Below are 27,833 nucleotides of genomic sequence, written 5' to 3'. Positions count from 1 at the left end.
GGCTGACCTCTGCTTTAGAACTCCTTGAAGAAGACTCATTTGTTCTCATACAACCACAAACTATCCCCCTATTCCCAGTACCCACTTGGAGATGACTCTGTCTATGCTTTGTGCTTAATAGGAGTTCAGTGTTAGTTTGATGAATGAATATATGAATGAGTGAGCTAGCAAACGACCCCGTTATAGAACTGGTTAGGTTTCAGTTCACATCCTCATCTGGAAGCAGTATGATATAGCTGAGTATAAGCTCATTGAGGGGAATTTGCAGGCCCAGTTTGAGCAGCAATTCTGCTATTCCCTAGCTGTGAAACTTGGACTTGTAACTGATTTTTTTCCAGTCGTAGTTCCCAACTTGCCCATAGGAGACATAGGGTGATACCCACCTCAAAGTGTTGTTGTGGAATAAATCAAGGGCGCATAGAAAGCTGGTGGCCCAGTGCTGGGCACACAGTAAGTGTGGGAGCAGGGTGGAAATTGCTCCTGGGAGGAAGTAGTACCACTGCTGAAAGCCACTTTGTGCTCAGGGTCAGCTTCCAGATTGGGCCTCAGCATCCTCCTCTGACACACGCAGAGGATATTGTGAGAAAAAGTGGAGAGATAGCCCTTAGCCTGGAAAAAGGAGGGTCATGTAGACCCAGGCAGTTTTGCAGAAGTCTCTCCATGTAGCTGTCCTGTAAGCATCCCAAACTCACTGTCCAAAACAGACAGCTCTCCCCTCTTCCTCCCAAGCTGCTCTTCCTCCTCCATTTTCCCAGACCCCAAGTCTGAACTCTGGAGGTCTTCTGCCGATCTTGCTCCCTCCTACACCAAGTCCCACAGCCACCAAAGCAGCCACCGTCCCCGCCTCTCCATGCGCCTGCCTGGTTACAGTCTCTCACCTGGGCAATTGCAGTAGCAGCTTCCATTGGTTCCCAACTCTATCCGTTTAACCACTTTGCTATTAGGTTTATGCTTCAAAATTCAAATCTGGCCTAGTCCTGCTCAGCTTCTAAAGTCTTCAGTGCCTCTTCATCTGTAGGAGGCCAAAGTCCACTTCCTTAGCCAGCGGTCTTCTCCACTGGTCTCCGCTAGTCCCTTCAACCTCATCCCTTAGCATCCTTTGCTTACCAGATGTCTGGCCTCACAGATGGACTTCACTCTCTGCCTTCTCCTCTCTAGCATTTTTTATTTTGTTGTCTGCTCCCTCCTCCTCCTGACACTCTAGAATCCACATCCTGTCTGAGATGTTACAAATCAGTTATTAAATAATATTGCTGGAGTTTTTAAACACAGTTTTTAAAGGTATGACACTCAGTTGCATTTTGAACTTAGCTCTGGGGAAATCTGTACCAATGGTATATTTATACATACATACATACATACATACATATATATATATATTTTTCAGTTGAAAGGGAACTTACGTATCAGATGCCTTCTGTCTAGAAGCTTCCCTGGTGTATCCAGAGAAGAAATGCCCAGGCATATGGATTAATTCTCTTAACAACAAACATGAGGCTTTCAGTCTGATAGGATAATGCTGTGGCCATTGTGGATGCCATGTGATTAAACTGCTCTTCCAGAATTTCTCTGGTGTCACAGAGCAGAGGGCTCTTTCCAGCAGCAGGACGTCTGATAGAACTGGTTACAGTGTGACCAGTCGCGAATCCAACATGACAAGCAGCCTCCTACAACTTCAAAGCCTCTCGAGTTTGAATGAAGGATGATGAGGTCCCCATGCTATGGGAACCAGAAGGGTGAAAAACCACAGGGGTGTTCTCCTTGCCCTCCTGCTGATGGGTAATAGCAGCTCTCCTCGTCCTTGGAAAGGGCCCCAAGTGCAAACACTCAGGGTCAGTCCACATTGGCCCTCTCTGGCCCTCTCCACTCCAACCCAACCTGGTCCCTGGTCTTACTTGCTGTCCATGCGGGAATTATTGAAATCCTCCTGCCTCTCTTGCTCCCCTGAGAGTCAGGAACCAGGACATGGTGCCCAACACAGTGTTGAGGGGACTTTATCCCTACCTGTTTGCACACCAGAATCAAGTAGAGTGGTAGCTTTTCCCAAGCCACAAAGCTTTTTTTTTTTTTTCTTTTAGGGAGCAATGTATGAAGGCATAATTCTTCTCAGACATCAGCAGGGCCGAACACTTGGATAAATGCAGTGAAATGTTTTTCTTAAAAATAAGAAAAAGACATTTGCTTTTGCTTAAAATCTGCTATTACTAACCTCTCTGATATAAAAATCCCTGTTCAGTTTAGAAGTAATGAAATGTAATGGACGGAGAATGAAATGGAAAGATTTCCCTTAATCGGCTCATCTCCATCTTATAAAATGCTACTTTTTGATGCTAACTCACCTATACACTTGGGCTGTTAGGAAAACCATTGCTGGGTTGAATTTCTACAGTGCTTTGAATTGTTAGTAAGAATGTACTGTTAGAGGCATATCTTGGTTTTAGAAACTTGAAGTACTGAAACCTCAACTTGTTAAATAAACAAACGGATGGATTTGGGCATGGAAAATAATCCACAACATTGAAAAGATGAATATCACGATGCATTTAAAATGTGATTAGATTTACTGAGGTTTAGTTAAACATTTTAAGTAAACCTTCTCTGGCATAGGACTTCTCAGTATTGTACTGATTAGGATTAGATTTGGGTTTAAGCAAGGTAGAAGTTCGTTTCTCTCTGGTGTAAAAGTTTAGATGGGTGGTCTGGGATTGACAAAAGCTCCCTAATATCAGAGACTTAGACTTGTTCATTTATTCATTCATTTAATCATCAAATATTTGTTAAGCACTAGTTAGGCACTGGCATTATAGAAGTAGAGGAAGGAAAAAGAAGACAAAAGTCTCTGCCATCAGGGACTTTACATTTTGTTGTTCTATTGGGCATGGCCTTGACCTCATAGTCTGAGATGGCAACATCTCTGCATTCCAGGCAGCAGAAAGGAGGACTGAAGAAGAAGGCAAAGACTGCACCTATGTAACCTCTTAAGAAAGATTCCTGGGAGCCACAGGACTCTTTCCCCTACATTTCATGCAATGATTAGTCAGGTGATCCCCCCTAGCTGCAAGGGAAGCTGGGAAATGTAGTCTTTACCCCAGGTGACCACCATGTGCCCAACTGAAAGTACATTATTAAGGAAGAAAGGTAGATGGCTAGCAATTGGGGCAGGGGACTACAGGTATCTCCCACAAATAAAACTTGTAACTAAAAAATACATTTAATTTAATTTGAAATCTTCAAATTACTATTTTTCCAACATGCCCCAAATGTAAAAATTATTATTTCACTTTCTTTTGTTTTGTTACTAAGTCTTTAAAATCCAGGGTTGATTTTACACTTACATCACTTACATTCTCTCATTCAGTCACCTCACATCTCAATTCAGACCAGTCCATTGTCAGCATTCCATAGCCACGTTGAATAGTGCAGTCTTGGAGCTCGGCAGCCTGAAGTGCAGTCCGTGGACTAGCACCATCGGCAACACTGGGGAGCTTGTTAGAAATGCAGACTCTCAGGCCCCACCCCAGACTTACTAAATTAGAATCTGCACCTTAATAAGATCTCCAGGTGGCGTGGTGTGCACATCAAAGTATGACATGCACTGTCCTATAATGCTTCTTCAGATGACAGTTTCCATTAGAATCTCATAAAAAGTCTAGAGAAAAGAGAAGCTACCCCCAGTGAACATTCTGGAATCAAGTGTGGAAACTTGTCAGACTCCATCTTTCCTTTTCCTGATCACATTAGACTGCTAATTAGACCTTCCGTGGAGAGGCAATTTTAAAGAAGTTGCATTTAAACAAATAAATTAATTTTGGTTAATTGACTAAGGGAGAGGCTTTAAAAATCAAACTAAAATGGTTGGGTTATGAATGGATTTAATTTTCAAGGCTGTCCTTCAATGCTATGAGCACAGCTTTAAAATACATCAGCTTTCTCTGAAACTTGTTGCCTGATTTTTTCACAGCTTTATTGAGATACCATTCACATGCCATACAATTCACTGATTTCAATTGCACAGGTCACTTTTTTTTGTATATTCACAGAGTTGGGCAACCATCACCAAAATCAATTTCAGAACATATTCATCCCCCTAAAAAAAAAAATCCTGCACCTGTTGGCAGTCACTCCCCATTTCCTTCTGGTCTTAGGCAACCCTAGTTCACTTTATGTCACTATCGATCTGCCTAGTCTGAACATTTCATATAAAGAAAGCATACTATATATGGTCTTTGGTGACTGGCTTCTTTCACTTAGCCTAATGTTTTCAAGGTTCATCTATATTATAGCATGTATCAGTACTTTATTCCTTTTTATGGCTGAATCATATTCCATGGTGTGTATATATCACATTTTGTTTATCCATTCATAAATTCATAAAGTGTTAATACAAAAGCCAGAAAGAAGGGGAAAAACAGTAAGTAGGAACTCCAGGAAATAACTTCTACAGGGTTCAGAGTCACAGAGCATCAGAATAAAAAAGAACCTTAAAAATCAGTCAGTGCTTTCTTTTCCTCATGGAAAGCCCAAGACCCAGGGTAGGAAAGCTGTTTGCCCAGGGCCCCTCAACATCAGGGGCTGAGCTGGGATGAGGCCCAGGTTGTCCCGACTCCAAGTCCCGTGCTGTTCTCTGCCACCACACACGTCCAGGGCCTCAGGGCTCCTCTCCGTGGTGGCCGTGGAAGTGGTTGTCCTTGTAAAAGCAGAGAGAGGAGCAAGTCTTTTATCTCAGTCTTGGGCTCGGTTTTAGAGAATTGATCTGGTTCAGAGCCTCGAGGTGGATTTGGAGTTCCTTTTGGAGAACTGTTTAGAAGAGTTGGCAGTGGGAAGGTTGCCTGATGTTCTGGACCTCTATTGTACTTTCAGCCACATCTCTCAATCATCAGAAAGAATATACGAGAAACTCAGGAATCGAGTGCATCACAGCTGGGGCGGATCTCACTCCATCCACTCAGGCCTGAGTCTGAGGTGTAGAGAGTGTAAGTCTGTTTCCTTCCAGCCTGCATCATGGGAGGCAGGGCCCTAGTGCTCACCTATTTGGGGATTCTTCTAAATGAAGAAGATTGGCTACTGGGTAGTCAGAAAACAACAGGTGTCCACGATTTGGTTATAAATCTGGTGTTCTCAAGTGAGGAAAAAAACGGGAAGCTCTGTCCAACCAGACAATCCCAGTGCTGGGCACTGACTCAAGGAGACAGCAGGGAGGTGTTTAAAAATAGACAGAACCTTTCTGGGGGCACTGTTCTGTTCTGTCTCTCAGACAAGTTGAGTGGAGGACCAGGGTCCAACGGAGGATGAGCTGGTGAGGGGTCAAGAAACCAGGTCTTGTGAGGAACAGCAGAAGTCATGGGGGCTGTTTAACCCTGAGGCGAGCCAGACGCTGGGGATTAAGGAGTGTGTGCTCTTCTGTCTTCAAATATTAGAAGAGCTGTCAAGGGGGTGAGGTAGTCCAGAGGGCATGGCTAGAATCAGAAGTGGGAAATTATAAGGAGGTGGATATCAGCTTGATGTGGAGATGTTTCTAGCAACCACATGTGCCCAGCAAGTAACTAGGGTGATTCCAAAGGTGGGGACCTCTCCTCCCCTGGAAGTCTTCAAGCTGGGACACAGGACATCAGACATTCAGCCTCTAAGACTGCACTGTCCAGTACAGTAGCCACTAGCCACATGTGGGTTTTGAATAGAGAAATGATGATTGTTTTGGATAAACTGGCCCAGCCCAGAAGGCTGCCCCCTGCAGGCTACAGGTTCCTCTCCCAAACCCACCTGTCAGACAAATCCTCCTCCTCTGGGGAGAAGGGAGATAGGGGTTAGTGTTTCTCCCACTCCTCCCAGTGTAAGGAGGAGTGTAAGGATAAAGGTTAGCTTTACGTGGACTTACACCTCTGTAAATAGGCCAGTGTCCAGTGTGGGGAGATGAAGAGAGACCGAGGTTCAGGGTTGGACACCTGGTGGGCCCACCTATGTAAGCTGAGTCTTCCCACTGATGCTAGTAATGTCCACACGGGCACAAACCGTGACCGTGCACAGAGAGGCACATCACTTTTTTTAAAAATTGAGCTATAGTCAGTTTACAATATTGTATCAATTTCTGGTGTGTAGCTCACTGTGTCAGTCTTGCATATGCATACATATATTCATTTTCATGTTCTTTTTCATCATAGGTTACTACAGGATACTGAATATAGTTCCCTGCGCTATGCATCCTCTTTTGAGTGCATGCAAAGGGCTCCACACACACAGCAGCTATTGTGTGAATCCTCGACCCCCACACTGGCTGTGTTACCTATGACATCGAGTGCTGGGTGTCGGCCTGGGCTTTTTCCTGTCTCTTACCCACTGGTCTTGTGTCTGAATTAGAGAACTGTGGGATTTCAGAGCCGTTAGAGCTCCCAGATACCATCTCGGCGTGTTGCAGATTAGGTAGCTGGTCTGCAAGAGGGGAAGTGAGGGGGCAGCTAGGAAGAGGGGGTTGTGTGTGACACGTGTCCCTTCTCCACCCCGCCCCCACCCGTCACCACTGCTTCCTAGACCTCATAATTCAGGAAGGCCGTCTGTCTGACCAAAAGGCAGGAAGTCCGCCAGCCCACTCCCATCCCGGTGGCGGCTGGCTCTATTCTCAGTCTGTCAGGGACCACACACCCTGGGGCGTGTGATACGAGCCTGGACTGCTCACTTCAGTCCTAGGATCCACCACATTCAGTCCATCTTTTAGTTGTTTATGTTTTCCTCACATTTTCTATCTCCGTGACAACCTCAGTTCACCTCAGGTTCCAATGGAGATCTTCCTGACCCAGCATCTGGGAAGAGATAAGGAAGTTTTTTTGCAATTCTTTTTGTTTTTTTCATACTTTTCCCATTTACTTTATTGTTCATTAACTGAAACATATTAAGTTTAATATTTTAATGCAGATCGATTTCAAACTCCAAGGATGTGATAATAAAAGAATTTATTTTTCTGAAAGTATTTTAAAAACAACCTGTGATGTGGTCAGTAGAGTATATATTACAGAATCAATTTTAATCTTAGTACAGAATTAACTGAGACCAAGTGGCACCAGCTGTGAACCAGAAGTGTGATGTACTTGGTTGAATCCATGCCTCCATATATTGCCGTCTATCTAATATCCTTTTCATATATGCAAAATGCTTTATTATCACTTATTCTAGATAAATCTACTCCTTGGAGGATAATAGACGTGACAAGAAGACTTTTTTTTCGTTTGTAAACTTTTTTTGGAGGGGAGGGCAGATAGGTTTATTTATTTGTAATGGAGATACTGGGGATTGCTAAGCACACAGTCTACCACTGAGCTATACGCTCCCCTACAAGAGATGCTTTTTGTATGATGAGCAATATAGGCAGATGAGGTTGAGTTTGCTCATAGCTCATGTTCACAGTACAGATGAGGCAGTTTCAGAGCTGGAGCCAGAGACCTGGGTTCGTACCTCCGCTTCACCGCCACTGAGCTGGAGACCTCGGGCAAGGCTACCTCTCCTCCAGCCTGAGGGATCAGCTGAGCTGAGCCACGTCACTGAGAGTGGCCCTGGGATTACAGGAAAGGTGCTGGCCCTTGTGCCCCGTGCCGCGGTGGACTGCTGGGGAGGCTCAGCCCCACCGCGTTGGCGCAGGTCACCCCCATGGTATGTAGCGGGGTATGCTCGTAAACAGGGCCCTCCTGCAGCAGGGCCGCCCATAACCTCTGTCCTGCGGTGCAGCTGGATGAGATCTCTCCCAAGTTGCGAGCTTCCGATACTTTTTAGCAGGGGAAAATATTTTGGATCCAATCACTCCAGGTTGGCCTTGCACTCTGTCTTATTTGCTGATTAAACAGCCTTTCTTTGGCACAAACTTTTGAAAGTTACCTCTTCAGTGGAGGCCCATCTTAAGGGGATAAGTTTTAGCATTGGAAATTCTCTCTTTCCATCTTAGTTGGCTATTTGTCCTCATTTATTCCAGGACCTAAACTTCGGCCCAGTTTGTGACACCTAGGTATTTGTTTTAAGGAGTCAGCCTGGACTTCATCAAAATGGCAGTATTTTTAGGGAACCCTGTTGTAAGCCTAAGGTCTGGGATTTCAAAGAGTGTAAGCTTTAAGGCTCTGACCTATCTTCAGCAGGGTAGTTTGGCACTAAAAGCTGCCATCTTTATAGGGGATATTAAACAAATGGGGCTTTCTCCTAATGCAGCTGAAAGGGGCCAGCAGCTCTAATTCAATCAAAGAGGACTCTGTGAGGGCCCAGTTGGGGCCCAGTGCCGCATTCAGCATCATGAGTCTCTGCTTTCTGCTGAGTGTCCATGTGCTCCTAGGACGGTGTTTGCTGAGCACTTACTGTCTGACCAGCTCCGTGTGAGTGCTGTGGGGCAGACCTAACACAGAGCATTACCACGGGAGCGCTGCTGGTTCCTTCCCAGCATCCTCAGCTTCATCCAGACGCTTCAGGCAGCTGGGCCTCAGTCCACCAGCAGAAGGGGGCTGGCCTTCGTATTGCTACCACAATCCCCGCACCTGGACCCAGCTGACGTTTTGCTTTTAGTCCTCCCGTTCCCCTCGAGGACCAGAACTGTCCTGAGAGCATACCCTTTTGAGTTGGGGCCCTGGCAGCTGGCTAATCTCTTGCCACCTTCTCGAATGCTCCCTGTGTTTTCAGCTGTGGCTTGACTCCAGTCTGGATGGTCTCCAGCTCTCATTGCAAAGCCCAGCTTAGATGCTGGGTGTTGCCACTGTCCTGTTGGCCTTGCAAACAGGCAAAATGGGTGCAAATTCATCATTTCTCAGCCTGCTCAACCTGCTTCCATTTATGTGGTCCTCCTCTAGCAGGGAAGGGCACCTCCGCCACTCAGCATCCAGCTAGAAACTTGATAATCAGCTTAAATCAATCCCTGCCCCGCACCCCACCAGCATCCAGTTAAAGTTATCTATCTCTCAAAGCTTTCTATTTCTCTCCATTCCCACTGCTACAATCTTAGTTCCACCACCTGTGTCTGTCTTGCTCACCATCGCAGTCTCAGCACCCAGCAGAGGACCTGTCAAGTGATTGCTCATAGTATTGAATCAATGAATGAGAGAGTGATTGGACCGGTGTAGACCTTCCATGACGGTCTCTCTAGTCTCCTCTCTCCCCGCACTCCAGCTTACCCTTTACCTGGCAACCATCCTGAACTCCTCTTGGCTCCATGTACATCCACCTCTGCCGGAAGCCTTCTCTTGTTCTCCTGTCTGAATAAGATGGCTCCTCTGTGCTTCCAAGCACGCACGCCTAGCCTTTTCCTGCAGAGCCCGTCTCCCACACACCGGCATCGCCTCTTTGCATGTCCATTGTTCTCACCTGACACTAAGTTCCAGGAAGCAGCACCTGTATTTTACTAGTCATTGCATTCCCAGCACTCCGCACGCAGGAGGTGCTCCTTAAATATTTGTGGACTAAATGAAGGTCTAGAAATGCCTGCTTCCCCACCTCACTCCTTGCCACCCTCATGTCTCCTTCAGTCCCTCACTCCATCCACCTGGGTTTTGCCACTGGCCACTCTGATGTGCAGTGCAGTCCACGAGCCTCAGGACCAGCTCCACTGGAAGTTTGTATCTGGGCCCTGGCATCGCCTGTCTCGGTTCTTGGCCCACATTGGAGCACTTTGTTCAGAACATCCTGACTTGCACAGTAGGATGTGCATCGCAGGTTTGACCTCCCGGGGTCTGTCCAGTACTCATGCCCTGGCCTTTTCTGACTAGGTCTCCTATAGTGTTTTGTGCTAGGCTGATCCCCTCACTGGGCTGTGAACCCCCAGGCAGGGGTGACATCTAATTCATGTCTGACCACCCTCCCCTACCCACCCCAGCAGCACCCAGAACAAGGACTTGTTTGTGCATGGTAGGTCCCCAGGAAAGGGCAGATGGTTTCCTTGGATGGATCAGAAACTAAAGGGATTCAAGGAGGAGGAGGGCTCTGGGAATTAGGAAGACTGGAGGGAAGTCCCGAAGGTGAGTGTGACTGGAGAAAAGGGGAGACATTTCTCACCAAGAATGGGGGTGAAGGAGGAGATGGTGTGGCAGGAACAGCAGAGGAACCAGAGGTGTGGGAGGGAGGGGGAGGGGACGGCAGAGCTGCGGGTCCCAGCACCCTGCTGGACGTGCCCACGGCCCCGGGAGGGCAGCCAGCCAGGCTGTGGGCCCGCAGGGCTGCGCCAAGGGAGCTGGCGGCCCGTGTGCTCCCTGGCCACAGGGGCCCTTGCTCTCCCCATGTGATATAAAGGGCCCCACACCCTTTTTTATCAAGGTAAGAATCAAGTCAGAGAAGTGCTTTCTGTCTCCTCTAGAAAGGATGTTAACCAAAGATTAGTTATCTTCACCGCTATCATCACCACCATCCCCACGCCATTTCTCACATCTGTTTAGCCAGGTATTCACCTTTATTATCTCATTTTGATCATCACAGCTGCCATTATTTCTACCTCAGAGTTGAAGACACAGAAGTTCAGAGAGGTTGAAGGGCTAGCCCAAGGTCACACAGCCAGCCCTGTGGGTGGCAGTGGGGGTGGTGTGGATTGAGAAACGTGCTCTGGAATTCCTCTTAGTGTCAGCATGGGCACAGCCCAAGTCTGTGCGTGTACAGGTGTCAGTGTGCCCGTCCAATTTTCTCCATAGGCACCTACGTTCTCCACGCCTCTGCACGTCTGGGAGTGCGTGGACGGTTTAGAGTGTGCCTCTGCAGGTGTGGGTGTGTGGGAGTGCATAGGAGCATCCTTGGGGGCACAGGCATGTGCGAATGTGGCCTGGGCTTGTACGCATGCGTGCACGCAGGCGCTCACCCCCTTCTCAGATGTCTTGGCTGTAGGTTTGACAACTGAAACCCAGCTGCGCTCTGGCCGGGAAACATCCGCTGTGGAAACCTAGGAGGAGCTGACAGTCCCTAAAGAGGGGTTACACATGCTGCCAGCAAGCGCTCCTGGCCCACTGCCTAATTCCCTGCAAATGCTCTTTAAATCTGTTTCTAATTTGGACTCTGCCTTCCCCTGCCTCCACCCACTCCTCCCCACCCTCCCAACTTGTCTCAAACCAGTCAAATTATGCTGAATAATGGCTGCAGAGGGGGGAGAGTGTAAAGGTCACCAGTGGGCTGTTGGAGGGTGTAATAATGTCACATTTTAATTTACGCAGGGAATGGTGCGGGGATCAAAACCAATAAATTTGGGCTGCGCTCACAACCCTAGCCAAAGGTAACTCCTGTAGGCCATGCCACTTCCAGGGAAGAAATCACAAACCGTCACACCCCGCAGTCCACTGTGCTGGGGAAAACCCATGTGCGTATGTACAGATGCAAAACACGGCATTTTCTGTCTGCAAGGGGACTTGTATTTGGAGACCCGCAGCATCAGCAAGAATCTCTCCAGTTGTCAGGGTCTTACCCAGATGTTCTGGGTATTAAGATCCTAAAACAAAGTATGTCTTCCATATATTTTGCAGTCCTGTGAAATATTCAACACCAGAATGACCCAGAACCATGGGAAAGTGTATACAAAGCGGAGTGAGAAGAGTGGAAAGCAGAGTTGTATGTACACATTGATGGCAGCTCTGAAAGCTTATTTACATGCAAGAAAGGTGGGGAGGGGGCTGCAAGGAGACATCTGTCGGAACTGTGTTTGTATTGTGGAGTTGCGGCTAGGATTTGAGGTACAGTTGTTTTAATAATTAATGTGGACTTAAAGCAGGCATTCTCGGAAGGCAGAGCACTTGCTCTCCTGACCTTGTAGGGTCCCTTGTGGACCAATGGAGTCCAGAGACTGGAGGTCTAGAGATGGTTCTCACCTGTGCTATGTGGCCAGGTAGCTGGGGAAGCCAGGAGCAGGACCAAGCCCTGGGTTGCTGGTGTCTGGAGGCCTTGGCCAGGGAGGCCGTGATCGTGGTGTTCTGGGGAGAGCCCTGCCCCTCCTTCCACCGTCCTGAGAGTCTGCAACTGGCGTGTGTTCCAGGGGCTGCTGAGGGGGTCTGGCGTGCTGCCCATCCCTCAGCTGGCTCTGCAGCCGCGGGAAGGTGGGGTTTGCAGTCTTGGGGGCCACCGCCGGGAAGCTGTGAGGCTGTCAAGACTCTGGAGCGCGCGCTGCTCCATCTGGTTGGAAAGGAAGTGAAGTAGGGGGAGCTGCTCGGGGTTGAACGACACCCTGAGGACTTCTGCTCCTCTTTCCCCACCACACATCAGACAGTGGCCACCAGGATGCCTCGGGAAGAAAGAAGTGAAGGGGGCCCACATGTCTGCCCTGCCCTGGGGTCTGTTTCCGGTTTCATCCCTCAAGGTGCTTCCCTTTCATGTCTTTTTCCTTTTTAAACAGTTGCCATCTATTCAGTTGTCTGTGATGCTAAGGACTTTGCATATGTCAAAGTCTCACTTAATCCTCAGGTCACGCCTGCAAGGTGAGTGTGGCAGAGATGGCAGACCTTCCTCCAGAAGTCCCTTCTTCCCGGAGTTCTTGCCGGGAAGTAGCTGCTCATCCATGGATCGTATCTTTAACCCTCTTTATAGACAGCTGCAGCCCAACGACTGGGTTCTGACCAATGGATTGTGAGCAGAAGTGAGTTGCTTCACTTCAGAGCCTGACCCATAAAAACCTCCCAGGAGGCCTTCTCTAAACTCTATCCCCTTCTGCCTGGATGGACTAGGGACAACCCCCAGGGTGACCTTGGAAACCACAGATTTAAAGTCATGGAACATCTATCAGCCTGGGGATCTGAATGCCTGTGTGGAGAAAAACTGCCCAGCCAGTAGGCTCCCTGCCCAGTCGTAAGCACGAAGTAAACTTATATCCTCTTGTTTCTGAGCCATTATACTTTAGGGGATCTGTTTGTTATAGTAGTGAACCTACGTAATTAATTAGGAATTTTCACTCCCATTTTACAGATGAGGAAACTGAGACTCAGAGAGGAAAATAAATTGTCCAAGGTCAGATATTCAGTTCTAGCAGGGTCACGATGCATGTCTAGTTCTCTCCAGTTTCAAGGTCATGCTCGTCGTGTGAATTTCCCCAAGTGTGTTCCATGGAGTGCTAATTAACACAACAACCCCTTTCTCCAAAAAAAATTCCATGCTCAAATAAGTTTGGGAAATGCCAACTTGAACAGTCAAGAGACTTCTTCCTGCAGCTCTTTTCAGGGGGTTTGCATGCTGATGACCTCTAAGAGTCACTACAGTGGCATCTAGCATGCAGGGTGCAGGGGTTTCTAAATCTGAGACCACAGGGCCTTTCCTCTACAGAGCTTCTTTGAGAACAGCACGCCTGGAGCACACTTTGGGAGAGGCTGGACTCCAGTGTGCTGCTCGTTATGGGTTGAATTGTCTCCCCACCGAACTCCCCAAAAAGAGACATTGAGGCCTTAACACTGTCTCAGAATGTGACCTTGTTTGGAAATAGGATCTTTGCAGATTTAACCAAGTTAAGATGAGGTCTTTGAGTGGGCCCTAATTCAGTATAACCGGTGTCCTTGTAAAAAGGGAATTTTGGACACAAAGACAGACAGGCACAGAGGAAAGACGATGTGAAGAGACACAGAGACATACCAGGAGAATGCCATGTAAGGACAGAGGATTGGAAAGATGCATCACTAAGCCAGGGAAGGCCAAGGATGGCCAGCAAACACTGGAAGTTAGCAGAGACAGGAAGGATTCTCTGTAGAGCTGTCCAAGGGATCGGGGCCCTGCCAACACCTTGATCTCAGGCCTCTAGCCTCCAAAACTGTGAGAGAATAAATTTTTGCTGTCTTAAGACACCCAGTTTGTGGCACGTAGTCCTGGAAAAGGAATACTCTGCCTCGAGTTCCTTTCAAGACTGAGGTTTCTTTGCGATGGTACCTTACAGATAATCATCCAAATGGCGAACTGTGATGGCTTCAGTTTACTAAGACACAGATAGAGGGAGAGAGAGATGGGAGGGACAAGGGGCCGCTAAGAGCTTCAGCTTCGGTGCCTGGCTCTGCATCCCACTTTGACTACTTGCCCTTTCTGTGCCCAGTTTGCTCTTTTGTAAGGTGGGGTTAGCACGGCTCACACTCACTTCATAGGGGGAGCAGAGGGTTAAATGAACTAACATACCTAAAACATCTAGACTAGAATCTGGCAGAGTGCTAGTGCCCAATCCTTTAAAATTATCCCGGCGGGATGGCGTGGTAACTGCAGGGCAGGCCAACCGGTGTTTGAATCCAGATTCTGCTCTTCCCCAGTGACATTACCTGAAGCAGTTTGCTGAATCTTTCTGAGTCTTAGTCTCCCCATTTCTATGGTAGAGAAAGTCATGCCTGTTGTTAACAGAGGATCTTCAAAGAAGGTAAAATCATAACCCTCAGACAGATAACAAATGAAGACACGTGAGTGGTTTCAACTTACTGTTAACGAGGGGAGTGGGGAGCTGTTACAACTGGTTCAAAGGAGAATCTTACAGACGCATAAGCAGGTCAGAAATCTTGAAATGCGTTTTCAAGTGGATACAGTGAACTGGTTTTTGCAGAGGGACAGGGTCTACCCAGCTGATTTGTGTGTCCAGAGTCAAGAATCGCTGTGTGTCCTTTGCTCCCCACAACTTGCAGAGCTGCAGAAGGAACTCAGAGGCTGGAATTAGATAACCCGCAAAGGCGTGCTCTAAACAACACAGACTTTTCTCTTAGAGACACTCAGCAATCTTTTTTGCTTATTCCAGGTTTCCTTATGGTCTCTCACATATTTATAGGTATGGGACTAGAAAAAGATAGATGAATATGTGGAAGAGGCAAGTTGCTCAATAAAGTATGATCCTATTTTCATAAAAACAAGCAAGCTATGTGTGTGCGCACACGGGTGGGTGTGTATATATAATGCTGATTAAACACAGACCCGCATCAGGGAGAAGACACAGACTGCGAACGATGCCCGCCTCTGGAGGGCGGGATGGGGGACCAGGATGTGGATGGAGGCATCCACGGCTCACTTCCTAAATTTCTGTTTGAATAAAAAGCAGTACCTGCTTCACAGTATATTGTGAATGAGGAGTGTCTGAACGAGAAATGTGTTCTCCGTGCTTGGCGCAATGCCTCGCATTCAATACATGGCGGGTTTTGTGATTAGTATTAACGTTCGTATTGCCCAGCACCCCCAGGCGTGTCCTCAGGAAGGAAACACTAAGAGGGGCACCCGCCCTGCTGCCCAGGGACCTCTCCTGAGAGGAGCTGGTTTGGAGTCCTGGGCTGGGGTTTGGGGACCCATCTGCACGGCCCTCGCCCCGCGGAGGCTTGGAAGGGGCTTCCTTCCTGAGTTACAGCCTGGGGGTGGCCCCCGTCTGCTGCGTTTCCTCAGCCCTGCTGGCAGGCCATGTGACTTATGACAAAATTTTCTCTTAAATCAATGGGATTCCTTCTTGTTTTGGGAGACAATGGAGGTAACCTCATAATAGTTTACCCTTTCTTCCGGCTTGTGTCTCTCATTGTGTGGCTGCGCAGGCCTGCCGTAGGATTTAAGCCACCTCTTTTCATGACATGTGTCTCTTCCTGTGAGACCTCCTAAAGCAACTTAGTGGCAAAAAGTAATGTGGTCCTCATAGTTCAGAACAGAAATGACAATGAACTGAACACATGGTTTTACAAAGTAGATATCTGCTTGCAAAATGTTTGGAAAGAATGTTAAGGCGCAATGTGCAAAATTTAAAATAAAGAATATTTATTAATATGCATAGTGAAACAAACAAACAAACAAACAACAAACCGTGTTTAGTCGTGACAAGCTCCTAGGCCACAGGAATGAGGCCTGGCTGGGCTGAGCCCCGAGCCCTCCTCCTGCCTAGGGTGGGGACTGAACCACCCGTCAGCTCCAGATGCGTGCAGTTAGCATTCACCGGCAGGGGAAATGGATGCTGGTCACAATGCACAAAGAGACAAATTCAAGTTTTTGAGGATCTAATTTTAGCCTCAGACTCATCCCTAAAGGACAGCCTTGGTACAGTGGAGAGGACTTGGGATGGGTCAGAACACCTGACCCTGGTGCAGGCTTGGCCATTAACTGCCTTCATCACCATGAACTGAGCCTCAGTTTTCCCACCTGTCCAATGGGAATAAGCCTAGGTTTTATCTCTAAGGGCTATTATTAAGCTCAAACGAAATGGTGTCTGTGAAGGTGCTTTGTGAGCAGTGAAGTTCTGTAGAGATGTAGTTTCGATTGATGGCACGAGGTACTTCAGGGTGTTTCATATGCTTTACTGATAGCAAATGTTTTATGGCACTTAACCCACGCCAGGCCCTGCTGTAAGTGCTTAACAAGTATCTAGTCATTCAGTATTCACAGCGGTCCCAGGAGGAGTGTGCTATTATCCAACTCCCATTTGACAGATGAGAAAACACAGGCAAAGGGAGGATAGTAACTCCGCAAGCCTCCCCGTGGCAACAGGCCCACCTGGGCAGAACCTTTCCCCAGGGACCCGTCTCTTCACTAGACCCACAGACTCAACTGGGTTCTCTTTTCCTTTTTATTGTTGAATGTTTCAACATACGTAAAGTAAAAAGAGTATTACAATAAAATCACAGGAACTCTCATTACCCAGCTTTATTAATTATCAATTCACTGCCAATTTCCTTCATTTTTATCCTCCTCTCTCCCTGATTTATTCTGAAACAAATCCCAGATACTATGTGTATATATTTCATTTTGTGTTTCCACAAAATATTCTTCCAAAAACATTTGTCATGAAACTTGTCACCTAAAATTTTTTAAGTCATATTATAAACTATTCAAAAAAACCTGTTCATTTGAATTGGGATACAAAAAAAGTTCATATATGGGAATTGGTTGGTAGGTCCCTTAAGATTTTTGATACCGATGATTCATCTTCCATTTTTTTTTTCGTTTATTGTAGTTGTTTGAAGGTGTTGTAGGTTGCTTGCCCTATGGAATTCACCACAGGATGGATTTTGCTAAATGCACCTTTATGGTTTGCTTATGGTTATGGTCCCTCCGTTTCCTAGATTTTTCTGTAAATTGGTAGTCTCATCTAGAGGGCTGCTCTGATTCAGTCTTTTGGGGGTTTTTTGTTTTGTTTCGTTTTGATCTGTTTTAGCCAGAACACTTCATGGGTGGTATCCTTTTCCTCCTTCCAGTCCCCCAACTATTGGTCTCTCTTCTGCTCAGCGTCTAGGTTGCCATCTGGAAAAAGTGTGTCCTGGGAGTGGGGACGCTGGGATCTAATGGGGGCAAAACTGAGAAAGAAATAGCTCAAGACAACGTCTAGAAAACTCAAGGTCTTTACCTGCATCCCCGTTTACTTAGGAAGGCTCCCCTTCCTTGTAATAGTAACTATCACTTCTTGAATGTTTACAAAATGCCAGGTGCTGTTTTAATTGCCTTTAATGTAAAAAACGATTTTATTCTTCTGAGCAACCCTGTGCAGTCAGCAGTAATAGTATTATCACTTAGCAAAGGGGAACCAGGCCCAGAGAGATTAAATCACCTGCCCCAGCTCTCACCGCAGTGTTCGCCAGACAGTCCCGTCTCTGGGAGTCTTTGACTTTGGGACTCTCCGGGCCTGTATCATCAACATACTGTAAACTCCTGCAGTCTCACTCTGATTACCCTTCATGATCTCAAAATAGTGTGTCAACTGCAAGTTCCTCTTTTATCTTTTGGGGAGTTTGCCTCTGGGACAACTGCTCACATCCAGATTCTTCGTCTCAGGGTCCCCTTGTAGACATAAGAATCACACTCTCTTGTCTTCTCTTTGAAAGCTAGATTCAGGGAAATGGCCCCTCTACCTGCAGCCCTGGCCTTTCTCTTGATGCTAGAGGGACACAGTGACGCCTTCCTTTAAAGGCAATCTGTTAGGCACCGTTTTTATTTTATTTTATTTTTTTGACCACTTTGCAAAATACCCACTCCTCACCCCACATGATAAAACCGATTCACTCATCTGCTGGCCTTAGAGCTAGAGCTCTTGCTGCTCGCCCTGGGGCTGGGGCTAAACCACGAACCTCTCTGTCTCACCTGCAGAACTGGGATAATTATCTCTGCATTTACAGGGCTGCTGCTTGCCTCAGGCTTCTCGCCAGAAACGGGGAACCACTCGTATATCATGTGACAGCTTCAAGAACCAACCACAAAGTTTTACCGGGAGCCAATCCTCTCTGTTTGGGAAACACGAGGAGTGTAGGGCTAGGGTTGGGGCTGAGAAGTGGGTGTGGAGAGGGGGAACAGCAGGCAGTGGCAGGCCCAGCTACATAATTTGCAGCATTTATTGCAGAATCCAGGATGTGGGGTCACTTGTTCAAAAATTATCCCAAATTTCAAGATGGTGACAACAGAAGATAAAATCAAACACGGGGCCTTTCCAAGTCAACCCTCACTGGTAGTTTGGGACCCTCCAAAACACTTGTAAATGATGTGCTGTTTCTCATGTGAAATGAGGCCAGCTAGGCTGCTTGTGTTATGTGCTGCCTCTTTTCATTGTGCCTCAGCTAACTCTGATCTGTGGAATATTCCAGACAGAGGAGTAATGGGAATAAACAGAGTGTCCGGGGGAAAGTCCTGGGTGTCTGAAGACCACACCGTGGCAAAAATGGGATGGCTTAGCAGTGATTTCTGCCTCAGAGGGAGGGGGTGGGGGCAAGCAGAGTGTGGAAACGCACATCTGTTGACTGGGTGATACATACAAACCCTGGGGAGTAAAGCCCACAGCAGCCTCTTGGATTCAAGGTGCAGAGCAGGTAGGTGAGGAAGCCTGGCACAGCGCTGGGTTAGAGAAGTTTGGGAAGCAGTGCCTTTGATTCTTCTTGAAAAACAGCAATGCAAGGAGTAACATTTGGTAGCTGTTTATTAACGTAAAAGAAACCTGGAAATATGAAATGACAGAAGGCCGATGGGATTTCTTTGAGGAGAACCCACAGCAGAATGGAAGGCCCTGGGGCACCGGCCTTCCACTGCTCTTGTAGAGGAGAAGCTGGCTGCTCTATGGACGGGGCCATATCCAGAAACTGGGGGCAGGAATGTCTGGAGTTTGTGTACCAGGCAGTTTTTCCCGAGCTATCTCTGCAGGATGTAAGAGATACCGCCTTCAGAAACCCTAGGGATAAGAATCCACGTTGCATGACCCGGGGGGCACTCCTCACCTTCTAGTCTAGCAGGGGATGGTCCTCCACGGTGTCTTTCCCATGCTCTGCAATGGGGCCAACACCCCACTGGCTGTCTGGGGCGGCTGAGCACCTCTCTCCTCCAAGGTGGAGACATTCTAGCAAGCAACAGCTTTCCCACTGGTGGTCAGTGTGGTCCTCCGTGGGACATGGCCATAGCCGACAAGGGACGTCCTGTGTCCTTTTCTCTTTTCTGCTTCCCCCTGGGCACACCACTGAGTTCCCACTAGGGGATGAAACCAACTTAGAGCAAAGTCATCCCGACTCTAGAAAGCAAAACTTGGTCTTTCTGAAAAGGTACTGAATTAACTCGAATGCTCACTTAATCCTTAAATCTGGATATCTTTTCCGAGGGTGATTCACTATGACTCTCAGTCAGTGTTGAAGACTGCAGCGATTGAGAGCGCAGAACCTACAGCCAGACTGTGGGAGTTCAAATCCCACCACTGCCAGTACTGGCTGTGTGAACTTGAGTAAGTCACTGAGCCTCTCTGTGCCTCAATTTCCTCATTTGCAAAATGGGGATAATATTATGGGTTGTAGGGGTAGTTATGGGAGTCAGTACAAGAAAAATCCCTCTGTCATGTAATAAATGTTACTATTATTATTAAATGATAACTATGATTAAATAATTATATACAATTAGAATTCAATAAAAAGTTGACCTTACTGGTTTCTCGATGGCACCAGTACCTTATGTGGAGTAATTTTCTGGTCTATGACTAAAACATCGAGTGTCACTACCTAAAAGCAGCTTCTTAAATTGGCTCAAAAGTCAGTATTCCTGTGTCCAGAGGAGCAGATTTTTTTTTTTCTCACTTTGGAAGAAAAATGAAAAGGAAAGAAGCGATTTCTTCTGTGGAGCTGGATGCTTTCCAGAACCGTACGGCCATACTTTAAATTGATGAATGGGTGAATTGCTGGTGGAGACCCTGACAGGCAGGGACTGCTGGGATGTTAAAATAAAATGATAGAAAATGAAGACAATTCAGCTTGAGTTTCTACAGGGGCATTTGATCCGACCAGACTTCTTGCCAGAGCAAATGAGACCAGAGTGAGCTAACACCTGTAACAACATGCTTGTTGCCACTGCCTGAAGGGCAGCCACCGTGAGAGGGAAAAGGAAATAAATAGTTGGGGGAGGGCAGACAAAGGAGAGGTGCAGGCCTGGGGACCCGAGCGCTTCATGCCGCTTCTGAAATGGCAGTGGATTTCTAAAAACTGAGCACAACTTAAAAGAGGAAAAGAAGAGGCTCCCAGCCTGTGAAGCTGATGCCCGGCCCCGGGTCCACCAGGTCTGGACTCCTCTGTGTCGGAGCTGTGCGTGGCCTATCAGAGGGGTAAAAGGAGGGGGAGGGGATACAAAGATAAGGAACACACAGCCCACGGTACCTGGGGCTCATGGCCCAGGACAAGGAAAACGTGTGTAGGGTGCACTCTCACGGCCGTCTGCCAGGGTTGTGGGGTGGTCCTCCCAAACGCCTTAGGGGTAGGCAGACGATGCCATCTCTACTTCAGCGATGAAGAAATCAGCTCTAAGGTAAAATGACTTGCCCAAGGTCATGAAGCTAATGAGGCAAAAAGTAAGTCAGCTAATACTTATTGAGCCCTCACTACCTGCCAGGCACAGGGCCAGAGAGACACATCAGCGATGAACAAGGAGCTTGCATTCTGGTTGAGGGGAGACTTACACAAACAGACGCAAATAAATAAAGAAGAACTTCATGGGGTGGGATGAGGGATACAGCTTTACCTCGTGTATGGGCCAGGTAGCTGACCTGAGAGACAGAATCAAGATATTCGCACCATATGTTTCTTATTGGGAATTGGCTCACTAGATTATGGAGACCAGAGAGTCCCAAGATCTGCAGTCGGCAAGCTGGAGACCCATGGAGCGGATGGTGTAGTTCCAGTCTGAGTCTGAAAGCCTGAGGACCAGGGGAGCCAGTGGTGTGAGTTCCCACCTGAAAGTTGGTAGGCTCCAAGTCCAAGAAGAGCCAATGCTTCCATTCAAATCCAAAGGCCAGAAGAGACTGATATCCCAGCTGAAGCAGTCAGGGAGGAGGAAATTCCCTCTTATCTAAGGGAGGTCAGCCTTTTTGGTCTATTTAGGCCTTCCACCAGTGCATGAGGGCCACCCACGGCAGGGCAGGTACTCTGCTTTTCTCAGTCCACTGATTCAAATATGAATCTCATCCACACACTCACAGACACACCCAGAATAATGTTCCACCAAACATCTGGGCACCCTGTGGCCTAGTCTAGTTGACAAGGAAGATCTTGGGGAAGAGCTTTTGAGATCGAGGGGTAACAAGTTCTAAAGTAAGAACACTCCCTAGAATTCCAGGAAGAACAGAAGGACCAGTGTGGCTGGAAGGTGAACAAGCAGACGATTAGTAGAAGAGGAAGCTGGAGACTAGGACAGGGCCACGTTGTGTGAGGTTTGTAGACCATGATTAGAAGTTTGGATTTTATTCTAAATAATGTGGGAAGGCACTGGAGTGATATTAAAAAGATCAAGGTGATGAAATGAAAAGGGTGTGTGTGTGTGTGTGTGTGTGTGTTGGGGCAGGGAGACCAGCTGCAAGGTCAAGATGATGGCAGGTTGAACTAGGGTGGTGGCTGTAAAGGTGATGGTCAGAGGTTGGATGTATTTTGGAAGTAGAGCCTGAAGGACTTGTTAGTGGATTGATTGTGAGATGTGAAGATAATAGATGAATCAAATATTACTTCTAGATTTTTGACCTTAGCAACTGGGTGAATGGTGGTACCATTTATCAAGATGGGAGAATGTTAGCTGGGGCTTGGGGTGAGGAGTAGAGTTTAGAAGGCAAGCAGAAGTTTGAGTTTGTTGGGGGGAGGGTGTAGCTCAGTGGTAGAGTGCATGCTTAGCATTCATGAGGTCCTGGGTTCAATTCCCAGTACCTCCATTCAAATAAATAAATAAACCTAATTACCTACCCTCTCCCCTCAAATTTTTTTTTTCAAAGTTTGAGTTTGTTACCTCTGACTAGAACTTAAGCCTTCTAATCAGGACAGGTGTTCTTCCTAAAATGCTACAGTGTACATCTGTTGACTGCAAAAAAAAAAGGAACAATGTGAGAGTGGTGGGTTAAGTTTTATTTGGGGCAAAATGAGGACTATAGCCTGGGAGACAGCCTCTTCATTAGCTCTCAGGAACTGCTCTTAGTGAAGGGGGGTACGTGCAGTCAAGCACACATTTTGGCAGAGGGTTGCTGCTAGTCACGAGGAGCAGATGTCTCTGTTAATGACTTTAGTGCTTTAGTTATGAGAAGATGCAAGAAATTGGGCTCATAAAATCTCCTGAAAATATCCAACTATCTGAAGACCTGTTCTGCCAGTTTTCCCCAGACCACAGAGTGCCTCATTCCTGATCTCCATCCTAAACTCCTTTCAGGGTGTGTTGAAGGTCAGCACCGGATGGTGAATGACAAGTTTTAGTTGGCACATATATTCAAAATATATGTGTTGAGCACTTGTGTGCAAAGCTCTGTTCTCGATGCTGAGGAAGCAGCACTAAGCAATCCAGACACAGCAGAACCAGCTACTCTTTCTTGAGGCTCTGTTGCGTGCTGGGCATTGTGCAGAATACAAAATGAACTGGATGCATCTCCATCTCACCAAATGCTTTCAATTCAATTGGGTGGTTTAGGCAGGTAGGCAAATAGTTAAGAGTTGAAAGCCATAAATACATTTATCGAGTACCTGCTATGTATTCCAGGCACTATGCCAGCCACGCCACGTGCTGGGAGTACCAGGATGAATTAAGATGCTCGCCTGATCCCCAGAAGCTTACCTTCAAGTGAAAAGACAGACACCTTCCAATGGGGGAACGACTAAGTGATTTCAATCCAGTGTGGTCAATGCAGGACAGTGTGAATGAACAGCTATGCTTAGCAGAGGCCATTGTTCTGCAGGAGGGTGACCACCAAGAAGAGATGATAACTCAGATGAGCCCTGAAGGATGAGTCAGACCAAGAGAAGATGAAGGCATTCCCCGCTAAGGGACAGCACAAGAACAGAAAGATGAGGTGCTGAAGAGTTTTCTGCAGAGAAGTGAATGGCTGGGCTTGCATTTTGTAGATCAGCGGTGGTTGGAATGGGGGCAGGGGATGGTGGAGAGGGAGCTGGGAGGAGCGGCTAAGGATGTCACCTAAGAGAAAAGATGGGAACTGAAATGAGGGACAGGAAGGGTTCAGCGTGGCGAGGGTTCCGTGATTCTGCAGACCTGGGTCATGAGGCCTGCTTTCACCAGGGAGGGGGCATTGAGAAGTGCTGAAAGGGGAACTTGGAGGGAATCAGACCTAATGTAGATCAAGAGGCTAGCAGACAAGGTTCAAGTAGGGGCAATAACAACCAATAGGGACTTCCATTCCCTGGTTAGCATAAATGACATCACGTTATCCTCGGGGCACTGTTGTGGGTTAGCACACAGTCCATTTCAAAAGCAAGGAAATGAAGAGGCAGAGAGGCTGAGTGATGGGCCTGAGGTCAGACACTGCACAGTGGTGTGGGTTTTCCTCTTGTCCTGTGTCTCCCCTGCTGTAATGAGTGAGAATCGAGACAATGTCATCCCGAGAGAGACCCTTGGCTTTATACCTAAAGACTCCAAGGGGCAAGAACAACTGTGAGGCTGAGTTCTTCTTCCAGCCCAGCAGCCCCGCCTCCCCCACTCCCCTGAGATGGGTCTCCACCTTCCCTGACCCCAGCAGGCCTGACAGCCGTCAAGCTCATCACCTCTGAGATCAGAAAGACTGAGAAGTAGACATTAGTGGCCGTGAGCTGAGGAAACTCACAGAAGAGCAATTAAAGCGGTGCATGGGGGGAAGCCTGCCTGTAATGGTTTGCAGCTGCAGCAAGAACTCGCCTCCCCCTTTGGGCTCTGCCCTGCTGCTGGGGCTGCCCGTCTGTATTTCACATCCTGACCAATTAGATCCCCATGTGTGCTGCAGGCGTGAAAAAATAGAAAGTGAATAATCCTTCATTCTGTGCATAGTGAGCAGCTTTGATCCTCTGGCGCGGGGGCCCTGTTCCATCAGAAAGTGCATCCCTTCTCAGTTTCCTTTTTTTTTTTCTTTTTAAGCCAGTTTCCTTGTCTCAAATTGACATTAACCTCCACCCAGAGACCTGTGAAATGACCACAATTCATCTTCAGACCCTTCTGATCAAAGCTGGATTGGGTTTTTTGTCTCTCTTTTAAATTCTTGCTACGAGTCCTCCTTTTCTCACATTGGTTGGCTGCCAATGTTTCCAGGCTGAAATCAAAAGGAATAGTCTATTAATATCAGGCTTCTGCAACAAGGCCACCATTGTCTGCTTCATTTCAGAGTACCTATGGGCCTCTGGTGAGAGGGAGAGATGGTGAGCATGTGTGTGCATGTGTGTAAGTGTTCAAATAAGCAGTTTCAAAATAAGCAGGAAAAGAGGGAGTCAGTAATCCTGGTTTCTTTCAAATGATAAATCTCAGTGACTCTAGTTAAAGATGCAAATACTGATCACCTGTTTGATTTTGAAAGCATTATGTTCTTGGAAGCATGTTTGATAAGAAGACCTGTTTTAATGCTATAAATAAGGTGGTGGTGAAGCTGGTGGTACAGGCAGTGAAGGAGGGGGTGGGGATGGTATTGGCATTGGTGTGGAGGAGATGCAGGTAGAGCAGGCAGAGGGGTGTAGGAGGTGGGTGGTGGTAGTGGTGATGGTGCAGAAGAAATGGAGGAAGCAGTGGCTGTAGAGGTAGTGAAGGGGGAAGTAGAGGATGAGATGGAGGAGGGGGTTTGGTAGTGGAGGTGGAAGAGGTAATGGAGGGAGTGGAGGAAGAGGTGAAGGATGTGGGCATGGTGGTGGTGGAGGCAGTGGTGGTGAAGGAAGTGGAAGAGGAAGTGAAGGAGGGTGTGTGGGAGGTGACGGTGGTAGAGGGAGAGACGAAGGGTGAGCAGAGGTACTGAAAACAAGAACCAGCTGCTGTCCATTCTTCCTTCCCCCGTCCCAGCAGGTCCCACAGGCTGGGAAGACCCAAATCCTCTGTTTCACCCAGGGGTGTGCACGTCATTTCCTCCTGGGTCATTGGGCAGATTTTGTCTGGTGGTCACTCCCGGCTGAGGCCTGTTTGGATAGCAGCTTTCCCTGGATCAGCATCTCGCAGATGTAGGTCCACGTCATCCAAGTTCATGACATACATCCCTTACAGTGTAACCCTTCTGGGAGTGGCAGGTAGAGTCGGGGGAAGGGGTAGGTAGAGATCACCTGCATCACCCAGATCAAACATATTTAGCACTCTCGAGTGAACTGCATGACTCAGTAAGAAAAAAGAACTGGGGGTCCTGGGACCTGGGTCTTTGCCCTGCCTCTGACAGCTGTGTGGCCTCAGATGGGCCGCTTTCCTCTCGGTTCCCCAGTCTCCCATTGTGTGACATGAGATCCTTGAATTTGAAGAGTTCTGCCAGCTCTGACACATTGCTTCTATTTTGGAGAAATTAAGGCAACCATTAGAGCTTTGCTTGAGTTCCATCCTGGCTTTTTGAAGATGGAGTTTCACTTTCTGTTTCTTCTGGTTGGGTTCTTTTCTGAAAATAGAGAACAGTGGCCCTGAATTTAGCTTTGTCAGCCTTGGGTAAGTGGGTGGACCACATCACCCAGTGCCCACTACCCTCAAGCCACCGCCAGAACCAAATTCAGATCAAAGTCAGACTGGTTCTTCCCACACCTACCTTAGAGGAAAGGTCACAAGTTCTGGTGAGAGGGCTCCAAAGTGGCTTGCTCTCACCTGAGAATGCACATTGCTGGAGATGAGAAATGCAAATCAGAGCCCTCGAATAAAGCCAAATTCATCCAGACTAGAGAGTAAGCCATTGACATTGATCTAGACAAGCTGGCAGAACCAGAGCAAGGGAGGGCCTGAGGCAGGAAGGGCAATTCAGAGTGGGATTCTCTGCTGGTGATCAAGAGTCAAGACAGTTGCTGCTGGTGAACTTTTCCACCAAAGGACAAAACTGTCCTTTTCAGGATGTGGTGGTGTGGCAGGAGCACTGGATTTTTATTTAAAGACTTGGCATTGCAACTTCGGAGAGTTGGAGCACGTCTCTTTTGCTCTCTAGACCGCAATTTCCCCCTTTCCATTGTAATGGGACAGTGATAATGCCGGGGCCCATGTAGCCCCGAGGGTAAGAGCACTTTGCAAACTGCTCAATATTCAGTACGTGTTAAAGGATTTTTATTCCTATTCAGTCTCTTGACTTTGGACTTGACTTGATGGGGCAGATGGGAGGAAAGGTGAGCTGGGTGGGAGCTCTTCTAACACCCCTGAGCAGCCCGCGGCCGTCGCTGATTTGATGACAGGTTTCTGACTGAGAGAGCACCTGTAATTGAAATGTTCTCAGAGGGGCACTGGCTCTGACCATATCTGAATGCCTCCAAAGGTGACATTAGCTGACTGAAGAGCCAGGCCTTGAAAGGAAGGGGCACCATCTCCAAAGTATTGACTGAATATCAGGCTGGGTGCCTTTCACAGATGATTGTGCTCAATTCTTTTTTTTTTTTAATTTTTAAAGAACATTTATTTTATTTTTTGTACAATATATTTTATTTTATTTACTTGGGGGGTGGTAATTAGATTTATTTATTTATTTTAATGGAGATAATGGGGATTAAACCCAGGACCTCGTGCATGCTAAGCAAGCACTCTGCCACGGACCTATACCCTCCCCTCTTGAGGTTAATTCTTATAAGGTAGAAATTATTGTCTTTATAGATGAGGAAACTGATGCTTGGAGATTAATATATCCAAAGTCGTAGAACTAAATCTAAATTCAAGCTCAGATCTGTCTGCCCAGGTCTCCATCATACCACGTTGGCATCTTTCCAGAACAAGTTGAAATCCTCTGGTTGGTTTGTAAACAAGGCGTTCATGGCCTGCCTGGCGCTGGGTCCCCAGAGTTGATCCTCTTTTCTGAAGGCCAGCTCCCATGATCAGGATCAGCCACCAGGGAGGGTAAGAAAAACAGTGTGAGGGAAACCTTGAGAACTGTTTCCCAGCATTAATTCTTATACCCTCCAAAAGTAGAATCTAAAAATGTCCCCAAAAATAGCAAAGGGAAAAAAGAGCCTTCCTGAACAAATTCAGAGGGGAAGGAACTTTATTGTTCTTGGTTTTATTTCCTCGTGAGCAGGGACAGGATGGCTTAAAAGCTTTGTAAATGGCACCCAAATGGTGGCATCTGGGTGGTTGGTGCCGGTTCAGGCACTCAGGATATGGCAACCTTGGGATGCTGAGTGAAGGGGCACAGACCTCCCTTCCATCTCACATTCAGAGCGACAATGGTACTCTGTGGAGTACTTGGTGGAGATGTGGTACAGGACAGGTGATGCTCAGGAGCTTCTGGTTAGATGGGGATGGAAGGAGAGATGAAGGAAAGGGAGGCACACACTGCAGCATTGGTTGTTCCTCTTGTGGAAATGCTCCTCTGCCCTCTCTTTTCCATCTGGATCCTTCTCATCTTTCAGATCTTAGTTTAAACATGCCCTCCTCAGAGATGCCTTCTCAGATGGTCAGGTCCGAAGGCTGTCTCTCATAGTGCACTGTCCTTCCCCATCAGAGGTGCATTAGTCACGATTTGTAGTGGTTTACCTGCCTCCACACCAGACGCTTAGACCCACGAAGACGGGCACCACCAAGATGGCCTGTTTCTACACCACGTT

General features: G+C 47.4%; 1 long non-coding RNA gene across 2 annotated transcripts in view; it reads left to right on the top strand.

Annotated features, from left to right (window-relative positions):
• The window catches only part of LOC140696970 (uncharacterized), a 103,793-nt gene that overhangs the window by 59,314 nt on the left and 16,646 nt on the right, over window positions 1–27,833 (top strand). The gene's annotated exons all lie outside the window — the stretch shown is intronic.

The sequence above is a fragment of the Vicugna pacos genome, chromosome 1 (assembly GCF_048564905.1).
Source record: "Vicugna pacos chromosome 1, VicPac4, whole genome shotgun sequence".
NCBI lineage: Eukaryota > Metazoa > Chordata > Mammalia > Artiodactyla > Camelidae > Vicugna > Vicugna pacos.
This window is presented reverse-complemented; position numbering and strand designations above follow the sequence as displayed.